Here is a 23318-nt window from a genome sequence, read left to right on the forward strand (position 1 = left end):
TTGGAAAAAAATAAAGATCCTTCAGAATCAGATGCATTGTAGTTTAACTATAGATTCCACCATTTACTGAGTTTGTGAGCCCAAATGAGTTGATTCTCACTGATACTCAATTTGCCTCATTTGTAAAATGGGGTTCAACAATACTGAACTTGTAGGGATAGCATAAAGATGAGATTTATGTAAAAATATATCACAAAAACGCTTTCAATAAATATCAGCTATTACTTTCTCAAGTAATAAAAAAGTAAAAAAAAAATAGCTGTTATTTATTGAAAGCCTTTTTGTGGTATATTTTTACATATGCAAAATCATGTGAAGAGACTTCAGCTGAATAACTTGCTGAAAATGATACTTTTGACAGTGCACTAGGAGCTAGAAATGCAATGAGAAATACACTGCTCTTACTCTGGGGAAACTTACAGCTGTTTAAAGGGCTATTGCAATGCAGACTAATATTACTAATATTAATAGCTAACAGTTCTTGAAAAATTAGGCATGTTCTTTTCAATTATTAATTCATTTAATCCTCCCATGAGCGTCTGATACAGGAGCTAGAGGAGGCAGATTTACTCGAGGTCCCACTTGCACAACTTTGCACAGTCTTCCTCCAAGGTTCTATGAGAGGCACTGCTACCCTGTTCACATGGTGATATACTTTTGTTAAGCTTGAAAAAAATATTTAACTTCAATTCATTAACATAAACCTTGCTTCGACTCTGATTTCTCCTCCAACATTCCTGCCTTCATGTTGGATGGAGAAAAGTGGCCACAAATATTTTGGGGATGGGCATTTGAGTTGGGGATACATTTAACATCATCATTATTATTATTATTATTATTATTATTATTACTTTTTGCATGGGCAAGCATTGGGAATTGCACCTGGGTCTCCAACATGGCAGGTGAGAACTCTGCCACTGTGCCATCATCATACTACCCTTAATCTTAGTTTAATGGAATACATTTGTCTGACTTGTACTCACTTCCATGTTAGGTTAAAGTTATGGCTGGTAGTACTGGGTAGGATTTGCTTCCAGGAATACTGGCCACTATGCCCCCTCATTCTGCATGATGTTCCAAGGATGGCAGCAGGATATAAATGGCTCCTGTGACTTCTAGCCCTGGAAGTGCAAAGAGAGTAGAGGAAAAACATGGTTTGAAAGATTGAGAGCCAAAACTAGTGGAAAAATCCTTCCAATTTTACAGTGTATACATGAAAGAAATCTGACAGTTCTCCCAAATTAGATAAAGATTCCAAAAATCTATGTGACAATGTCAAAATGGGTTGTAAAGCTAATACAAACATTTTTAAACTATCAAGAAAAATTAAGGCAACCATGGTAAAGGAAGGACTGAAGTTTTATTTTTGTTCTCTCTTTACCAAATGAGTTTACGAAGTTGCTGCCATGTGAAGAGGAAATCAAGAAGTATGTAGCAAGAATATACAGAAAACAGCATTCTACAGAAAGTGTTGGTTCACTAATAAGTACAAATAGTGTGTTATTTTATCCAATTTGTAATGTTTGTGGTCTCAAACATCTTCTTAAAAATTGTATTTACTGTGAATTATTTTCTCATTCTCAAAAAATATCCAATGTGAATCTATTTTTAATTTTCAATTTTTCATTCTTTTTTTTTTAAAGAAAGGACTTCACATTGTCTAAGCTTCAGGGTCTCTTTCCCTGGCTACTGTTTTTACCCCTGATTTATGGTAGAGAAAACTGAGGCAAAAAGCCCAAAATCACATGGCTAGTAAGTGGCAGAGCAGAATAACTGCAGTGGTGCAGTAAATGTGATGGATAATATAATGTGACGGATAATATAATGTGACCATGGAAAAGGAATCCAGGGTGAAATGGCCCAAATAGCCAATGAAGAAAAATTTTAAAAAAAGAATTATAAGCATTTGAAGCCCAGAGATGTATGCCTTTATATACTGACGAAGCAGGCTGAGTGGTAGAGAGGAGACTTGAGATTGAGTGAAGAGATGCTCTGAGAAAAATTTGGTAGAGAAGTGAGGCCAGAGCAGAGAGATGAGAAGAGAGAATAAGAGAAAGATGAGGATGAAGGGGCAGAAAGAGAGAGAATGAAGATTTTGGTTTAATTGAACAATCTGTTAGCGTTCTTCTGCCTCCAAAGAATAGACGCCTACTTGAAAGTATGTTTTTGACTAATATTGTCTGAGAAACATATGTGAAGTATCTAGTGAAAAGTTGTTATTTGGCTCCCTTAATGTTAGCTTACAGTTTAAAGCAATAATGAAAATAAAGAAAGAAACTTAAACACATGAAGGATAAAATAAAAACAGTAGTTACTTCAGGCCGAAGCAAAAATTATATATAATTATTCAACACTTTGTAGTATATAATAAAATAACATCACTGCAGTTTAATGGAAGATTTAAGTTAAATCTCACTACTTCAGGGGAGACTTAGTTACATTAAGATAATTAAAAGAGATTTGAACTATGAAATGTTCCCTATCACTTAATTATATTGCTGCATGTCCTTGTATACACCAGACATGGAACATGATAAACTGATGATATGACCACATTTTATGTAGGTTGCTTAATTACATGTTCACCTGTTTCATCTACTGTTTTTACCCTAAATCAGTAGACACAAGTATCTATCTTAGCCAAAAGTGGACCCATGGACTAGCATGTTATTAATGTTATTGGCAATCATTTCCCCATTTATTCACTCAAATTTTGAAGTACTTTTTCTTCAAAAAAAAACACTCAATATAAATTATTGTCCAAGGAGTGTGCTTTGTACCAGGAAAACAGTGCTGAGCAAAACCAGACACAATCCTTGCTCTCAAGGAATATGCAGAGTAATGGAGTGACAGAAGGTAATCAAATAATTACATATGTGAATAAATGAATGCATTTGGAAATAAATAATATGAAAGCAGTTGAATGGGATGACATCTCTGAGGATGTCTAATTATCTGAAGCATAAGTGAGGAAAAAAGAATATTCAATAAAGGGAATAAGATATATTAAGGTCACAGTACCTTATCCTAAAAAAAATCTTTCTTTCCTAAAGAAAATCATTTAAGGATGGAGAATGAATTAAAGAGGATAGAGAATGGATTGAAGTATGAATGAAGAAAACTTACAAATTACTACTGAAAAAGAAAAAAGACAAATAAGGGTAGCTATTTTAGCTTGTTAAAGCTGCCAGACTGCTATATACCAATAATGGAGTGGCTTTTATAAAGGAAATTTGTTACGTTACAAGTTTATAGTTTTAAAGCCATGAAAATGTCCACATTAAGGTGCCAACAAGAGATTACCTTCATTCAAGAAAGGCTGATGCCATCCGGAACAGCTCTGTCAGCTGAGAAGGCATGTGGCTGGCATCTGCTGTTTCCTTGCTCCTGAGCTCCATTGCTTTCGGCCTTTGTTTCCTGTGGGGCTTCCTCACATGAGTTATACAGGGCTGAGTTTCATCCCTTGGCTTCCCTTAGCTCTCTCTAGGTTTTGGCTTACTTAGCATCTAATGGGAAGGCACATGGTGACATGTGCTGGGCTCTGCCCATATCTAGGCATCTGCTCTCTCTGTCAGCACACCAAACATCTCCAAACAGCTGTGTCTCTATCAGCTGTGAAGCAACTGTTCTCCAAGCGTCTGCATCTAAGGTTTCTCCAAAATGTTTCCCCTTTTAAAGAACTCTAGTAAACTAATCAAAACCCACCTTAAATGGGTGGAATAAGATCTTCATCTAATCAAAAGGCCACACCCCAGTGGTCAAAACAGCATGGTATTGGCATAAAGATAGATATATCGACCAATGGAATCGAATAGAGTGCTCAGATATAGACCCTCTCATCTATGGACATTTGATCTTTGATAAGGCAGTCAAGCCAACTCACCTGGGACAGAGCAGTCTCTTCAATAAATGGTGCCTAGAGAACTGGATATCCATATGCAAAAGAATGAAAGAAGACCCATCTCTCACACCCTATACAAAAGTTAACTCAAAATGGATCAAAGATCTAAACATTAGGTCTAAGACCATAAAACAGTTAGAGGAAAATGTTGGAAGATATCTTATGGATCTTACAACTGGAGGCGGTTTTATGGACCTTAAAGCTAAAGCAAGAGCACTGAAGAAGGAAATAAATAAATGGGAACTCCTCAAAATTAAACACTTTTGTGCATCAAAGAACTTCATCAAGAAAGTAGAAAGACAGACTTCACAATGGGAGACAATATTTGGAAATGATATATCAGATAAAGGTCTAGTATCCAGAATTTATAAAGAGATTGTTCATCTCAACAACAAAAAGACAGCCAACCCAATTACAAAATGGGAAAAAGACTTGAACAGACACCTCTCAGAAGAGGAAATACGGATGGCCAAGAGGCACATGAAGAGATGCTCAATGTCCCTGGCCATTAGAGAAATGCAAATCAAAACCACAATGAGATATCATCTCACACCCACCAGAATGGCCATTATCAACAAAACAGAAAATGACAAGTGCTGGAGAGGATGCGGAGAAAGAGGCACACTTATCCACTGTTGGTGGGAATGTCAAAGGGTGCAACCACTGTGGAAGGCAGTTTGGCGGTTCCTCAAAAAGCTGAATATAGAATTGCCATACGACCCAGCAATACCATTGCTAGGTATCTACTCAAAGGACTTAAGGGCAAAGACACAAACGGACATTTGCACACCAATGTTTATAGCAGCATTATTTACAATTGCAAAGAGATGGAAACAGCCAAAATCTCCATCAACAGAAGAGTGGCTAAACAAACTGTGGTATATACATACGATGGAATATTATGCAGCTTTAAGACAAGATAAACTTATGAACCATGTAATAACATGGATGGACCTAGAGAATATTATGCTGAGTGAATCCAGCCAAAAACTAAAGGACAAATACTGTATGGTCCCACTGATGTGAACGGACATTCGAGAATAAACTTGAAATATGTCATTGGTAACAGAGTTCAGCAGGAGTTAGAAACAGGGTAAGACAATGGGTAATTGAAGCTGAAGGGATACAGACTGTGCAACAGGACTAGATACAAAAACTCAAAAATGGACAGCACAATAATACCTGATTGTAAAGTAATCATGTTAAAACACTGAATGAAGCTGCATCTGAGCTATAGGTTTTTGTTTTGTTTTGTTTTGTTTTGTTTTGATTTTACTATTATTACTTTTATTTTTTTCTCTATATTATCATTCTATATCTTTTTCGGTTATGTTGCTAGTTCTTCTAAACCAATGCAAATGTACTAAGAAATGATGATCATGCATCTATGTGATGATGTTAAGAATTAATGATTGCATGTGTAGAATGGTATGATCTCTAAATGTTGGGTTAATTTCTTTTTTTCCGTTAATTAAAAAAAAAAAAAAAAAAAGAGAAGGGATAATTGGAGATGAAGGGATACAGACTGTACAACGGGACTGGATATAAAAACTCAGAAATGGACAGCACAATACTACCCAATTGTAATGCAATTATGTTAAAACACTGAATGAAGCTGCATGTGAGGTATAGGTTTTTTGTTTTTGTTTTTTTTGTTTTTTTTTTCTTTCTATTATTGTTTTAATTCTTATTCTGTTGTCTTTTTATTTCTTTTTCTAAATTGATGCAAATGTACTAAGAAATGATGAATATGCAACTATGTGATGTTATTAAGAATTACTGATTGTACATGTAGATTGGAATGATTTCTAATTGTTTTGTTAATTCTTTTTTTAATTAATAAAAAAAAAAGGCCACACCCACAAGTGGGTTTGTCACTTCTCCATGGAAGTAATCTAACCAAAAGGTCACACTCATAATTGGGTGTGTCACAAATCCATGTAAACAATCCACCCTAAATAGAAGGTCTGGCACCATAAGATTGGATCAGGACTAAAACATGGCTTTTCTGGGGTGCATAATAGTTTCAAACTATCACAGTAGCATTGCATAAGTTAGATGGAAGTGTTGGGGAAGGAGAGAAACAGGAAGATTAAAGAAATATTTAGGAGATAAAATCCAAATGATTTAGGTATAAATTAGGTGTGGAAGTGGTGGTGAAAGGAAGGGCAGCATCGTGGATGACTTTCTGATGTCCAATTTGTGCTTCTGTATAGATGGTGGTTCCATTCTTTGAGATGGAAAACTCTAGAAGGAATGCAATGTACGTGGAGGAGGGTGGTGAAAATAACTAAGATTATGTGGATTACAATGGATCATTCCAAAAATCCACAGCTAAAACTGCATTACTCCAGTACACAAGGGTCTACACTAAGTTACAATTTCTTGTAATGATAAATGATCCTATAAGCATAAATCACTTAGTAGTGAGCAGTATTTCATCATCTTCACAGATAATTTTATAATAGGTGCAAGGAAAGTACAGATTACATTTCATTCTTTAAATAGATGGTTCTTTCTAGCTCATGTAATTGCCAATTTGGCAGAAGGATGGAAACAGAATATGTAAACGTATACACAAGTACAAAGTTGGCCTTCTAAAGATCTATGCTAACTGTGTTTTTCTTTAAAGTATTCCTAAGTAGCCTTCCTGGAAAATGTAGTCAGTTTAATCAGTTTACTGGTCTCATCTTCCAACACAATTTAAATCAGAGTAAGAAACTTCAATTTAACCACAAACAAAAGTCTAGTTATTTTCCATACTTAGTTACAAAGTTGTTTATTTCTGAAGAGACTGATGATAAAAAAAATCCTTGCATATCCCAAACATGCAACTTTATACAATTGTCAATCTTTTCCCCCTTTTTTAAATGTTATGTAAAACAAATAAGACCTATTTATTTCTATTCAATATTCAACAGATTTCAGCTTTCTTCCTTCAGATAATAGTATATTCATTAATATTTCTCCTGAACATAATCCTATTATTGCCCCTTAACTTTATAAATTTACTTTAGTTCTTTGTGGATCTTAAGAACATATGTTGATTATGTGGTAGATTTTGATTCAAAAACTTTATTTCTCATATTTTAAAAACTCAATAGCCCATGGAATTTTAAAAATTAGGATGTGCTGGTTTGAAACTGTTATGTACACCAAAAAACCATGTTCATTTAATCCTAATCCAATTTTGTGAAGGCAGACCTATATTTGCATGATATCTTTAGATTAGGTTGTTTCCATGGAGATGAGACACCCCCACCCCCCCGCATTCAAAGTAGGTCTTGATTAGCTTACTGGAGTCCTTTAAGTGGGGAATATTTTGGAGAAACCTCAGACACAGATGCTTGGAGATACTGACAGAGCCGTTTGAAACCAGAAGCCCGAGAGAAGCATAGTAGACATCTCTATATGCTTTCCTATGTGACAGAGAAACCCTGAATCCATTGGCCTTTCTTGAGTAAAGGTCGTCTCTTGGTGCTGCCTTAATTTGGACATTTTCATGACCTTAGAATTGTAGCTTGTCCCTTAATAAAGCCCCTTTATAAAAGCTAATCTATTTTTGGTATATTGCATTCCAGCAACTTGAGCAAACCAAAACATAGGGCTTATTTCCGTCTGAGAAAATTAAGGTCCAGAGAGCTAAGGCAAGCTTTACCAGTCATGTAGGAGACCCCTGAGCAGAATAGAGGTTGAACTCTAACCACATGGATCCAGGCAAGTTTATTTCCACCTCACCATGCTCTGCTTCTCCACTAAATTTGACTCCTGCAGTTATTTCATTTAACACTTACTAGGTGCGATATAAACTACTTGATAAAATTGCCAATGTTTGGCCATCTCTTATTATCCTACTTTTGTAAATGAGACACTTGAGACCCAAAGAAAATAATTCACCCCAATAAGGGGAGAACTGGATTTTAACCCAACCAGTTTAACTCTTACATCTCTGAAGTTCACCAATACCTGGGCTGCCTTTTTGAAAAGCTCTCAACAAAACTACACATGAAAAGTCTGCTCTTTTTCTAATGATTCTTTTTATCAGTCTTATATAAAAATAGAAATGTGTAAACTTCACTCCATCAACATGAATAATTTATTTTAAATTTTTTCAAAGAAATTTATTTTGTTGCCCAGATGTGAGAAATATGAAACCTTAGACAATAATACCCCATAAACTTAATTGAATATGTTTACTTCTTCTTAGACTAGCATTCTTTATATTGTTCAAAGGAATTCCTATTATTATGGCTACTGAATGATATGGGAAGTCAGCATAGAATTCTCTAACAGCCATTGAAAATGGAGTAATTTAATAAATATTCCTTTCTGGTTAGTTTCCTTCTTTGCCATAATCAGAATGTGGTAAAGTGCAAAGAAAGTCCAAAATTCCTTTGTTTTCTAATTACAAGCTTATCATGATAGACTTAAGCCCAATTCTGCCATCGTTTTCTCTTCCGTATAAATGTCATTTTTTTTATTGCTGCAGATGTGAATTGAAAGAACTAAATTAAACACAGTTGATGTTTTATGAGATTTTCTACCGTGACGTTCTCTATAGACATTAAAGTTGTACTGGAACTATGGAGGGGGTGGTAGAAGAGGAAAAAATATGTTGAATTAGCTGCTACATATTTTCACATTCATTTCCTTATTTACTTTTTTTTCACAGCTCTGAGATATAAATTGCTTTATCCTTTTTAAATAAAGAAACTAAAGCACGAACAGGAAAAATATTGTGAAATAGCACACAACCAATAACAGGCAAATTCAAGGGCAAATCTAGTAAGTCCTGATTTTTTTCCTACTACCTCATGCCAAATAGTATTCAGGGCAGTAGAAGCTTTCTGAAGTTTTCAAGGGAAAGAGAAGCAAGGTAGAAAAATTAATTTAAAGAATAAGGAACATTTTATGGGAAGGCTTATAGAAAGGGGAGGTCACTTGGAGAGCAGTATGACTGGAAGAGGACAGCTTGCTGAGGAGAAAGAGAGCATGAGAGTGAGAGAGAATAACCACACACACACTGGGAATTAGGTAAGTTTGGAAAAACAGAGGAAGAAGAGAGAGAAAGATATTTTCCAGGAGTTATAATATGGCATTGGAGAGAGAAAGAAGGAAGGCATGCAAAAATCCAAACCATATGGCTTTGTTTTCTGAATGTATTCCCTTTTGAGTATTTTTTGATACTCAAATCTGTGCAGAGATTTACATTTTTCTGATGGAATGTTTTTTGCTTATTGTAATGTAATTCTGCATAAAACCTAGACTACATAGGCCCTCAATTTTAATAGTGTTACATGTATATGATCTATACTACTAATAAAACTAGAAGTTCCATAGATGCTTGCCATTCTGTTATACTTCCATCTTTCTTCTTTTTAATTTACTACAAGGGAACAGCAGAGGAGATGATAAAAGACTACTCTTGATTTAGGAGCATATGTAAAGTATTTTTTACATTATAGAAATCAACGCAAGTAAAACATATTAGCATTTTGGCTAAATTGAAGAAAGCTGAGCTTTACAACATATTATTATGACTCATAAACCTGGATGGATATGGAACATATGCCAACGAATGGCCCAATACTTCTATCTTAGTTTTCCAGGACTGCTTTAACAAGCTACCATAGGCTGATTGGTTTGAACAATAGGGTTTTATAGTCTCACAGTTTTAGAGGCTAGAAGTCCAAAATCCAGGTGTTGTCAAGGCCTTGCTTTCTCTTCATTCTGTAGCATTCTGGTGGTAGTGTGTCAGCAATCGCCTACCATATGGTGGTCTGTCTCCTTTAGTCTCCTCCTCTTGCTTTTACTGACTGGCTGCATCCAAATTTCCTCTGTTTATAAGACTTCAGTCATATTGTATTAAGGCTTACCCATCCTGATTCAAGTTGGCCTCATTTTAATAGTACCTTTGGAAATCCTATTTACAAAGGAGTTCACACCTGTAGACTGGGCTTAGGACTTGAACATGTCTTGTAGGAGATGTGAGTCAATTTTCACACATCTATCTCTACACTATTTCTTTTTCCTCAGTCGTCAGATGCTCATCATTTATGTGTCTTCTGATGGTCCAGAATTCCCTGGTTTTACTCATTTATTCATTCAACAAAAATAGGTACCTACTGTTTGTCAAATTCCCCACAATTAACTGCCTCTTACTGCTATCCTATTCCAAGGCTGTCCTGTCAGCTGATTATTTCCTATGGTTTTAGATGCATGGAATCTCAAACTTACAATGGATCTTACGGTGCCTCCCTTTCCTAAAGCAGGAATACCTACTACATCATCCCGGGGAAATGCTTAAACAGCATCAGGCTAGGAAAGCTGAAAATATATAATATTTATAAAGAACTCCTTCCCTTCCAATTCAAATTGCCTCCTTACACTAAGGTTGAAAGTGGTTTAGAAGTTTAAAATCATGATATGCAGTTCAAAAGGGAAATATACCTTCCCTAAATGCTGTCAATGTACTTTTGCTCACTTCTCATTTTTTCATGTAATTTTATTGAGATATATGCACACACCATATAGTCCATCCAAAGTAAACAATCAATGTCTCACATTTTCAGCACATAGTTGTGCATCATCACCATGGTAGTTTTGGAATATTTCCACACTCCAGAAAAGAAATAAGGAGAAGGTGAAACTAGGCATCTCAGATCCCTTTCCCCATCCTCTTACTGACCCCTAGTATTGGACTCCACCCAATTCACTATTCGCTATTCACTGCTGGTAGAGAAGAGAAATGGTGCAGCCCCTCTGGAGGGCAGGGTGGTGGTTCCACAGCTAGGAATAGGGTGGCCACATGGTCCTGCAACCCCATTATTAGACAAAGACTTGAAAAAACTCGCTTCTCATTTAGTATGCCAGGGATTAAAACACGCACCTTTCCCCACCGTCTCTGGAAGATACCATGAAGTACTTAACGAGAATCCAATCTTAAAGAGAAAGTGTGCTTTTTATACATAATCAACAGAGAGTTGTAGACATTCTTATTCAGGAAGTTATTAGATAAGTTATTCAAGAAGTTTCCTACATAATTACAATTTATAAAATATTTTCATAAAATATTTAACACTGCAGCCTACAAAAAGAGATTATAGGCAATCTTTTCAAAATTTCATAGAACATTTGTTTTCAAGTGTTGATGCAACAATTACAAGACAAGATTTCATACTAAACCAGAGAGAACAATTTCTAAGCCCAAAGTAGAAATTTTACTAGTCATGTTCTCTGACCATAGTAATTTAATACTATAGTATGGTTTTAAAATTTCCATTATCAAATAATTGAGTTACAAAATGTTCTAAAATACAGCCTTAAATAATTCTTGGTTTCAAAAATAAAAAAAAAAAATAGGCGGGCCACTGTGGCTCAGCAGGTAAGAGTGCTTGCCTGCCATGCCCAAGGACCCGGGTTCGATTCCTGGTGCCTGCCCATGTAAAAACATAATAATAATAATAAAATAAATAAAAAATAAAAAAAATTAGACTATTCATAATTTAATTTGAGAACTTTACTTATGAAAACTTACAACATGAAGATTATCCATTTGGACCAACAGCGGGTATCAGGAACAGTGATGAAATTTGGTAGTGTTGCTGTCCAAAAGAACTTTATTTAATAATGAAAATGCTCTCTGTACTCCTCAATAGGCTAGCCACTAATCACAAGCTGCTGTGGAATACTTAAAATATGACTAATTTACCCAAAAACTGAATTTTATGAGGAAAATTAATAGCTAGAAAATGCTTTTGTTATTAGACATGAGAGAATGAAAATAAATGACCTAAATATTCAGCTCCAAAAACTAAAACAGAATAAGACATTAAAAAGTTTATTAGAATTTATGAGTGACTACAAATTCAGGAATGGTTACTTAAGAAAAAAAAGGGAAAACATTAGTGTCACTATATCTGTAATAGGAAGGGCAGTATAGCAAAAGAAGAAAGAAAATTTTTAAAAGGATAAAAGATGGAAATCTCTGCTAATTCATTTGGAAAATCTCATTAAATGTGACAAATGTCTAGTAAAATATAAATTATTAAAATTGACTCAAAAGAGTTTGAGAACTTGTTTATATCAATTAACTATTGAAGGAAAATCATCTAAAATAGGTACCAGACTCAATTACTTAGAATAGGTAGTTATGAAAGTATTTAACATATTCTAGAACATTGACAGAGATGAAACTCTCCCAGAGTTATTTTTCAAAGCTAAAACTTGTTTGCTATGTACAATTTTAAAGTTATACAGACAGAAACAATTTAATATAATATAAAGGAAAAAGTCTGAGGAAAAATTTTGAGAATTTCATACTCCATAATGAAATGCCAGAGCCAAGATACATTTATCCCATGAGAGCAAGGATAGTTAAGCATTAGGAACACATCTAATAAAATCCATCATTCATAAAAATCTACGGGAAAATTTTTAAAGCTATAATCAAATCAATAGGCATTGAAATGCACTTGATGAAATCTTCATCTGTTCCTTCTTCCACCGAAGTAATTATAAATGAGTATGTTTCCTAAACCATACTTAATATAACATGAATGAAAATTAGCCCATTGAACCCACAGTAGGCATAAAATTTTATGGTGAAATTCTACAGTTAAGCTGTCCAACAGAACTTTTAGCAATATGTTTTATGCTGTTCAATACAGTATGCACTACTCACAAATGGCTATTGATCATTTGAAATATGATTAATGATCCTGAACAGCAGAATTTTAAATTTTATTTAATTCTAATTAACTTAAATATAAAGTTAAAAACATTTAGCTAATGACTACTGTGCATTTACAGAGGCATAACTCTTGAATATGTGAACAAATCAAAGATGCCTTCTACCACCCTGAGTTTCACCACTTTCCTAGAAATTTTAGCCAGTACAATAAAACAAGAAAATACATGAGTTGTAAGAAGTGAGAAGAAAAGGACAAATGTTTAATAATGTGATTCTTGTTCAGGAATAAACACATCAACAAGATGGAATAACAAATTAGGAAAGGGGATAATAGATATTATGGCATAACTAATAATGAAGCCATATCCCAATAGTGAAGAAAGGTTCAATAACTATTACTAGTGCAACTGGTTATCTATTTAGGAAAATTATCTAAAATGTGAAAATGAACACATGAGTTAGAAACTTAAAGCTTAAATCCCATAGAAGTATGAATTCAAAACCTATTTATGGAGGTTTTTTGAAAGCCAAGTAAGTACAGCTAACACGGTAATATGTTATGTTCTGAGGATATAACAGGATTCAAGAGTGGTGGCTACACCATTACTAGGAATACCTTTGGATCTCCTTTTTTTGCATATTAATCTTCCAGGAAAATATGTAATATTTAAAAAGAAAAATCTATTTCTAATCTATTGTTTAAATACAATCCCACTACAATGAAAGTGCTTTGAAGTCTGAAATTTTCTTTTGTTCATGATTATATGCCTTTTCTTAGACTAAGATCTGGCACTTAAAAGATTTTCAATAAATCTTTGAAGAAGTGGAATGGAAGAAGGAAAGAAGGACAATTATACAGAATTTTTATCAAATCTTGAAAGGTTGGATTATGGCTTTGATATTAAATCATCTGATTACATTGCTAAAATAAAAATGTAATGACATATTTAATTAGATTTTTTTATCCCTGAGCCACATATAATGCAAACTGTATCATATAGTTCCACCCAAAACTGACTCTAACCTTCAGTAGTATATGCTGGATATGTTAACAAATCTGTTAACATTTTCATAAAAGCAAGTATCTTTCAGGACACCCCATGCTATTAATTATCAAATTTATGTTTTTCTAGACAAAATGACTGCAATTCAGTAGGAATTATAATGTATTTAATATTATTATTTTAAAGTTGGAAGAATATTTTGTTTAATCAAAGGGCTAATAACTGAATAGAAAAGAGAAGTGAATGGAGATCAAAATTACCAAATCAGTCGAGGAGGTTGGTCTCCTCAGAATTATCTGATCCTTGGTGACACAACGGTCTAGAGGACATGGAAGCCAATGTGGGTGTAGGATCTATGTTTCGGGGGACATAGTATAGAGAAGAAGTATGTGCTTTGAAGTCAGAGTGATCTGGATTCCAATCTTTTCTCTGAGAAAGACTGACTTTGTGGCCCCTAGTTTCCTTGTGTGTAAACTTTCATGATAATAATACTTAATTCAAAAAAATGGTGTAGGTGTTAAAAATATTGATATACACAAATGCACTGAGCCTGTGCATTTTAATAACTCAATGAATGCACATTCCAACATGGATATCATATATCCTTGTCCAGTATCTCACTATACATTTTTCAAAGTAGTTTATACCATTGTCAGAGATAATTTTACCTTGCTGCTGCAGGATACTTTCTTTTTCACTTATACCCCAAATTTCACCAGTAATACATTAAATATGATTAAAATACATCACATTTGCTAATACTATAGGCTTTTCATTGTCATATAATTTTTTAAATAGAAAGTTCTTCATTTTCTTGGAATTCTAACAAATAAAAGTGAAAATATTTCTTGTCCTTTTAAGACCAGTTGTGGAAAAATTACAAAGAAGAGATTCTTATCCTGTTTGAGTTGACCTAAACAGGAGAAGTCATTCCTTATAATTTAGGTCCTCTGACCTTCCAAGAAATCCACAAAGTACGTCAAACCATCAATGCTATTTCTCAGGAAAGTTCTTTCTATTCTCACAGTCCTTTTGAAAATTTTCCACTTTGACCTTGACTGATTCTTACACTATTCCTTTCACAGTCCTTGACTGATGACAGGAAAAAGTAGGTTGGGATGGAGAAATGAAAGATGAAATAGGACTAGGAGGACACTATAGCCCAATTTTTTCTTACAACTCATGTTCCAAAAAGGGAATGAAAAATGTAAAATGCCAAATATCCACTGTTTGAAAATAGAATTTAATGAAGTAAAAAGAACATGAAATCTGTTAACCTCTCATTGAGAGATTTAAAAAATGTAATCACATATACTCAAATTAATAGTAGGTGGTCCTTATGAGCTCTTTCATCTCCTTTTCTGAGGAAAGCAGGAGGAAAAAAATAGAATATCTTTTAGTTTTTATTTGAGATGTTCTAATTCATTTTAGTCTGAAGCCCAGTGTGTTTTTAAGATTGACATTAAGACTTAGCTTCATAGTGCATTTCTTCTGAAATCCATGTACAGAAACAGCATTGCAGTATTGATTCGTTTTAAATGGTTGATGGCATGATTGTATAATTAGTAGAACCGTGAAGAAAGCTTTCACACATCTGCTCTGGTTGAAGAAATAAACAGATCCATGGGATGAATCTTCATAACACTAAATGGTTTAAAAAATAGGTGTTGTATTTATGATTCATGCAACCCATAATAATTCAGGTTATGTTTTCATTTAGTTATACAGAATGATACTTGAATGAGCAGTCACTTCCTTGGAGAAATGTAGGCTTAGATATATCTTAACTTATCAAAGGTAAGAGCAAAAGTTAATCATGAGTGTCTACAACAGTACACTCAAAATTCAGTGTATATATGAATTACCTTGAAATCTGATAAAATGTATATTCTCAAGTTCCATTCTTGCATTTTCTGGTAAGTCTGGATATGGGCCTAGAAATCTGTAATTTAAACAAAGTTCTAGTTTTCTGCTAATACAGGTGGTCTAAGAATAACATTTTGAGAAACACTACAGTAGAACTCAGTCTTCCTATTAACCATTCAAAGAGGTATGTGTATATATATATATATATATACACACACACACACACACACACACATCACTTATAATGTACATAAATCTACATATTTACTTTGTCAGAGACAACTTTTAAATACCTCAGGAGAAAGTTATGAAAAGTACAGTAAGCAACCTTAGAAATAATGGACTTGTTAATACTAGGGGGCAGTCTGGTAACATGGAAACCATTGAAGATATAAAATTACTCTACTACAGCAACCTTGAGACTTGCGCTCGTAAGTGTCCACCTACTATTACTTTTAGTATGTGAGATTACATTTTTTTTATCTCTTAGCCAGAAGTCCAGAGAATTTGAAATTAAAAGCTCATATAATAAAGCCACTTCTAGTTTCTGCTTTTGTCAGAATGGCAGACATAGAAATATCACAAAAAAATCAGAATACAAGTCCAGAGTAGAGAGGGGGGTTTTCTGGTCTCAGTTCCACCATGTAAAGAGTCTGGAAGACATCACCTAGCCAGATTATTTCTCATCATTTTTTTTTCCTTTCCAGTTTGGTTGCCTTTTATTTCTTTCTCCTGCCTAATTGCTCTAGCTCGAACTTCTAGCACGATGTTGAATAATGGTGGTGACAGTGGACATCCTTGTCTTGTGCCTGACCTTAGGGGGAAAGCTTTCAGTCTCTCTCCATTGAGTACAATGCTGGCTACCGGTTTTTCATGTATTCTCTTTATCATGTTGAGGTAGCTACATATGATTCCCATCTTTTGGAGTACTTTTATCAGAAAAGGATGCTGAATTTTGTTGATTGCTTTTTCAGCATCAATTGAGATGATCATGTGATTTTTTCCCCTCTGATTTGTTAATGTGCTGTATTACATTAATTGATTTTCTTGTGTTGAGCCATCCTTGCATTCCTGGTATAAACCCCACTTGGTTATGGTGTACAATTCTCTTAATGTACTCTTGGATTCGATTTGCTAATATTTTATTGAGAATTTTTGCATCTATGTTCATTAGGGAGATTTGCCTGTACTTTTCCTTGCTTATAGCATCTTTACCCGGTCTTGGTATTAAAATGATATTAGTTTCATAAAATGAGTTAGGTAGAGTTCCTTTTTCCTCAATTTTTTGGAAAAGTTTGAGCAGGGTTGGTGTTAGTTCTTTCTGAAATGTTTGATAAAATTCCCCTGCGAAGCCATCTGGTCCTGGGCTTTTCTTTGTAGGAAGATTTTTGATGACTGATTGATTCTCTTTACTTGTGATTGGTTTGTTCAGATCTTCTATTTCTTACTGAGTCAGTGTAGCTTGTTTGTATGTCTCCAGGAATTTGTCCATTTCATCTAAGTTGTCTAGTTTGTTGGCATATTTTGTTGATTGCTTTTTCAGCATCAATTGAGATGATCATGTGATTTTTCCCTTCTGATTTGTTAATGTGCTGTATTACATTAATTGATTTTTTTGTGTTGAGCCATAGTATCCTGTTATGATTTCTTTTATTTCTTCAGGGTCTGCAGTAATGCACCCCTTCTCATTTATGATTTTGTTTATTTGCATCCTCTCTCTTTTTTTTTCTTTGTCAGTCTTGCTAGTGACCCATCAATTTTTATTGATTTTCTCAAAGAACCAACTTTTAGTTTTAGTGATTCTTTCTATTGTTCTTTTGTTCTCCCATTCATTTATCTCTGCTTTAATTGTTTGCTATTTCTCTTCTCCTATTTTCTTTGGGGTTAATTTGCTGTTCGTTCTCAAGTTTCTCCAGGTTTGCTATTAATTCCTCAATTTTTGCTCTTTCTTGTTTTTTAATATAGGCATTTAGGGAAATAAATTTCCCTCTCAGCCAGCCTTTGTCACATCCCATAAGTTTTGATAAGTTGTATTGTCATTTCCATTCATCTCCAGATAGCTACTGATTTCTCTAGCAATTTCTTTTTTGACCCACTGGTTGTTTAAGAGTATGTTATGTAATCTTCATATATTCATGAAAGTTCTCATTCTTTGGTGGTTATTGAGATCCAGCATCATCTCATTGTGATTAGAGAAAGTGCTTTGAATAATTTCAGTGTTTTTAAATTTGTAAAGACCTGTTTTGTGCCCCAACATATGATCTATCCTGGAGAATGTTCCATGATCACTAGAGAAGAATGTATAACCTTGTGCTTTGGGGTGCAATGATCTATATATATGTCTGTTAGGTCTAATTCATTTTCAAGTTACTTAACATCTCTATTTCCTTGTTGATCTTCTGTCTGGTTGTTCTATCTATAGAGGACAGTGGTGTATTGAAGTTTCCTACTCTTATTGTTGAGACATCTATCGCACCCTTCAGTTTTGCCAATATCTGTCTCATATACTTTGGAGTTCCTTGATTGGAGCATAAACATTTATAATTGTTATATCTTCTTGGTGAATTGACCCTTTAATTAGTATATAGAGTCCTTCTTTGTCTGTTATGATGTCTTTACATGTAAAGTCTATTTTGTCTGATATTAGTATAGCTATTCCTGCTTTCTTTTGGTTACAACTTGCATGGAAGATCTTTTTCCATTCTTTCACTTTCATTTTCAGTGTGTTTATATGAGTCTCTTGGAAGCAGCATATAGCTGGATTATGTTTCTTAATCCATTCTGCCACTCTGTATCTTCTAATTGGTAAATTTAGTCTGTTAAAATTCTAAGTTGTTACTGAAAAGGCATTTCTTGATTCCACCATCTTATATTTTATTTTATTTGTCAGAGCTACATATTATTTTCCCTCTTTCTCTTTGTGTTCTTTAAATTATACTTAGTGGGTACTCTTCACTTCTGTGCCCTCCTTCTGACCTCCTTCTCCTGCCCTTTTTATTTTTTTCAGCTGACCAAACTCCTTTTAGTATTTCTTGTAGGGCCAGTCTCTTGTTGACATATTCTTTCAGGACTTCTTTGTCTGTGAAAACTTTAATCTCGCCCTCAATTTTGAAGGACAATTTAGCTGGGTACAGAATTCTTGGCTGGAAATATTTCCCTTTCAGGATCTCTAATATATCATAAATCTTTCAGAGAAAGATTTATGATATATTAGAGGGAAAGATTTCCAGCCTCCAGGGTGCTAGTTGAGTAGTCTGAACTCAGTCTTATTTGATTTCACTTGTATATAGTAGATTATTTTTCTCTTGCCACTTTCAGGATTTTCTGCTTCTCTTCAACATTTGACAGACTGATTAGTATGTGCCTTGGGGAAGGTCTATTTGAATTCATTCTGTTTGAAGTTCTTTGGGCTTCTTTGACTTGTATATTTATGTCCTTTATGAGGGTTAGGAAGTTTTCCCCCATTATATCCTCAACTACTCTTCCTAGCCCTTTACTCTTCTCTTCTCCTTCTGGGACACCAATGATTCTTATATTTGTGTGCTTTATTTTGTCTATCATTTCCCTGAGTTCCCATTCAATGTTTTCCATTTTTTTTGCCATTTGCTATTTTGAGTCTTTGAAGTCAGTTATCCTGTCCTCTATATTCTTTATTCTTTATTCTGTCTCTTCAAATCTGGTGTTGTGTGCCTCCAGTATGTATTTTATTTGGTCAACAGAGTCTTTAATCTCTGTGATATCTGCTATTTTTCTATTTATTCTTTCAAATTCCTCTTTGTGCACTTCTACTATCTTCTTGATCTCCTTTATGTCATTTGCTATCCTGCTTATTTTATTAAGTAGAGTTTTATGAACATCTCTGATTGGTTGTTCGAATGTATGTGTCTCTTCTGGTGTTTAATTTGGTTATTAGGCAGGGCTATATCTGTCTGCATTGTGCTATAATTAGTGATCTCTGCTATCTTCATGGCATGTAAATATCTTGATTCATTTACTTTGGGAGTTAATTTCTTTCAATAGTCTAAGGCCTTGTGTTTGTGGGATGGTTGTACACAAGGGAGCAGGGCACAAGGTGGGCACTCAGTGCAGTGATTTGTTTCAAAGCAGGAATAGGCACATGTTGGGGATGTTACACTGATGCTTGTGAACGTGGGTGTCCAGTGGCCAGGGAGGATGTAGCTGTGTGGGTGCACTGGTCTGAGGGGCATAACCCTGATGTGTGCTGGTCTGTGGCACAGGGTCCTTTATGCACATGCATAGAGCTGTGGCAGCAAGTCAGCTTTATACCTTCATGGACTGAGGGCAGATGCAACCCAGCTGCACAGGTTGGCACTTTCTCAGAGCTGGGAAGTGAGGCTGAGGGCTGTGCACATGCGTGGTTCTAGGCCTACTGTAAAGTGTGGTTCCCAGAGCTGAATGATGTGATTGGGGGCCTGTGTGCATGTATGGTACTGGGAGTGTCATAAACAGATGTGCAGAGCTCAGGGAAGGCAGGGTGAGGCTGTGTGACACTATGGTCGGGGGGCAGGGGTAGCCTAGGTATGGAGGTTAGTGTCCACAGCCTTTACACATTGGCAATAGCCTGCAAGGAATAGGGAGGGGGAGGTCTACTCCAGAGGGGTGCAGGAGAGATGGGTTGTGCTGCACCTGGGGTGGGGTGTGGGGCAGGTACGTGTACTGGGGGTTGGTGGGGTGGGGGCATCTGGAGCACAGGGAATGCGAGCAGGTGAGGGGGTTCAGGTGCATGGGGTGTGGGGTGCATCACTGATCATGGGGCTGCCCTAGTAAGGGTATCATGCCCAAGGAACATGGCCTGACATACTTCCTAGTTCCCAGCTCCCATCCATGTACTCTTGCGGGCTCCATCACTCCGTGCTTCCACACCAGGCTCCAACTTTCTGCCTTTCAGTTCCTGGGCCTCTGCAACCAGGGCTGCCCCATGTGGTGCAGAAGGCTCTCCCAGGTCAGCTGCACTCCCACATTGCCACCTCAGTCGCCCCCTGTCCCTTTTCTAACTTTTCTGTGGAGCAGGGCTAATCTCGTGCTACTCTAGTCAGCCATCTTCCCGGAAGTCTCCTCTATCTCATCATTTTTTTTTTTTTTTTTTTTTTTTTTTTTTTTTAAAGACAGAGAGAAGGAAGGAAGGATAGAAGGAAGGAAGGAAGGAAGAAAGGGAAACATTTTTAAACATTTTCTTGTTTTTATTGTATTCTGTTTCTCCGTTTTTGTTACATGGGCTGGGGCCGGGAATCGAACCGAGGTCCTCCGGCATAGCAGGCAAGCACTTTGCCCGCTGAGCCACCGCGGCCCGCCCTATCTCATCATTTTTAACAACAAAGAAAAAGCTGAAAAACTGAAAATCAATGACTTTTCTTGTACTCATCAAAGAAATGAAGTTGCAGGGCTCACCACCACTAGATGCATACCAAGGATCACAGCTGAGATTTCCTTAATTGGAACAGAAGCCTAGAGCCATAAACTAACTGGTAAAAACATTTAAATAGTAATTTTGGTGAATTGCTGGAGGCAGAGTATGGATTAGAATGGAACTGAGAAGCTCCTGGGAAATGGAACCTTAGAGTTTCCCCACATTTTATGGGATTTATCTCCAGGAGGCATACCAGGTTCTCACATTGAAGATCTGAGAGACATCCCTTCCAGCTTTGCAGGGGAGAGAATAGTAGCCATTGTGAAATACAACCAGAGCTTTCTACTGAACAAAGGGCTGCTCTCCATGGAACCAGAATTTATGAGCCTTATCTCAGCTGGGAGAAGGGAATTACTCCCAGTCTAGCATTGGAGAGGGAGAGTCATAGTTATCACAGGCAAGAGCTTCAAGGAAATAGACTGTGAGTGCTTTAGTCAGGGGAGAGAGAAGAAGGGAGAAAAAGGAATACCACTAGGAAAACACTTGCAAAGGTCACAGCCTGGAGGTGCATGCTAACTTAAAAGACTAAATTTTAGTCATAAGATTATATAAAGCTTCACCCCTCCCCCATACCTTATACCACCACACCAACAGGGCTTCAATAAAACAACCCTGGGTTATAAATGAAAGTGCTGCAAGACATTGACTCTCTCTGAAGAGAAGTACTTAAAGAGGGTAAAAGTCAAGACAGGAGACTAAAACAAATATACTAGAGGAAATTGAAGCTTCTGGCCTTTATAAGCTATAACAAACATTGAACATAGCCCAACTCTTAGCCAGATCACAATAAATCATCACTTTAAGGGCTTATTTCACTGACAAATTCCTGTTACAACATGTTTAGTTTTCAAAAAAAAAAAAAAGGCAATGAATACAAAACAGTACAAACATGGTAGATATTAACCCAACTATATCAATATTCAGAGTGGATAAAAATATAAAACCAAACACTATTTGGCCTATAGAAACTCAATTTAAGTATAAAGACTCAGGTTAAAAGTAAAAGGAAGGAAAAATATATACAATGCTCACACTAATCAAAAGAAATCTAGAATAGCTTTATTAATTTCAGACAAAGCAGACTTCAGAACAGAGAAAATTATCAAGGATAATGAATGTCATTTTATAATGATAAAGAAGTAAATTCTCCAAGGAGGCATAATAGTCCTGAACATATATGTACCTAGCAACAGTGGGTCAAAATTCAGGACACAGAAACTGATAAAATGTGATATCCATGAAAATTGCAGAATAAGGATCTCTGAAAATTCTCTGTTCTATAAAAAATAACAACAAAAAAATGGCAAAAATTATCAGAAACTTTTCTAGAACTCTAGAAACTAACCATTTTTTTTCAACAATCATTTTTATTTTCTAGAAAAAGTGCTGGATCTTGGTATGAACATCCCCACCAAGTGACCCTTGTGTGTTTTTAATTTTCCGTAGTCTCACCCTTACTCTCCATGTATATGGTAGCTTTGGAAAATTACTGTCTGCATGCCTGGTACAGCATGGCAGCCACCTCAGGGACAACAAATGAGCTACTTCAAAGTTCCATTCCAAATGATTTGGAATTTTACCTCTTTCATGAGTTCCTGGAAGACCCTATTGTAGACTGTCTGTATTTGACCTGACTTAGATCATCCCCAGTGTGAAAATCCTTTCCCAGGCATTTGTATATGGTGGTGGGAGGAAAGCTGAGAACCCTTATAGGCAAGTATTTTAACTTCACAGCCTACTAAGGTGATGGATAACATTGTTGGTCCAAACAATAGACTAATAAAAAGCTTAAAAGAAGCTGGGAATGATATTTCCATCGGGTCTTTGAAAAGCTATGACAGCATTCTGGGAATCTAAAAAACCATTTTCTTATGCAGTGCTGTGTGCATCCAAAGGTTATGTAAATGCTCAAGAAAGACTTGAGAAGGCTCTATGACAGTAAGATGTGAAGGTGAAGGCAGAGTTGTCACCTTCTTGTCTGAGTTTTGAAGGTGTGTCCTTCCTTCAGCAAAGAATGGGAGATCTATTGGTCCCAGACATCAGAAGACTACTTAGATAACTGCTTAGTGACTTCAGTGTCCATACACAAAAAAGAATGCAGACTACAACATTAGCTCAGCAGAGTCACTCACTAAATAAACACCAACTACAAAAAGCAGCAATAACAACAAACTCTAGGGAGAAGGGAAAAACTGGTTTGCAGACTTGCATCAATATATTATTTTAAATGTCCAATTTTCAATAACAAAATATGAGACATTAAAAGCCATAAAAATGTATGGCCCATAAATAGGGAAAAAAATGATAAATAGGAACTATCTTTTTTTTTTTTTATTCATTAAAAAAAATTAACACGACTTCCGGAGAAGATGGCAGCTTAGTAAGACGCGCAGGTCTTAGTTCCTCCTCCAGAACAGCTAGTAAAGA

The 23318-nt window shown here is 35.6% G+C and overlaps 1 protein-coding gene and 1 long non-coding RNA gene across 7 annotated transcripts in view; one reads left to right on the forward strand and one right to left on the reverse strand.

Moving 5' to 3' along the window:
* The window catches only part of SYT1 (synaptotagmin 1), a 1262805-nt gene that overhangs the window by 561875 nt on the left and 677612 nt on the right, over positions 1-23318 (forward strand). The gene's annotated exons all lie outside the window — the stretch shown is intronic.
* Positions 1-23318, reverse strand: part of LOC143690229 (uncharacterized) — a 42338-nt gene that overhangs the window by 9539 nt on the left and 9481 nt on the right. The window contains exon 2 of the long non-coding RNA XR_013179048.1: positions 984-1121. This is a non-coding gene — a long non-coding RNA (uncharacterized LOC143690229). The remainder of the gene's footprint in view (positions 1-983; positions 1122-23318) is intronic.

The sequence above is a fragment of the Tamandua tetradactyla genome, chromosome 7 (genome assembly GCF_023851605.1).
Source record: "Tamandua tetradactyla isolate mTamTet1 chromosome 7, mTamTet1.pri, whole genome shotgun sequence".
Taxonomy (NCBI): Eukaryota; Metazoa; Chordata; class Mammalia; order Pilosa; family Myrmecophagidae; genus Tamandua; species Tamandua tetradactyla.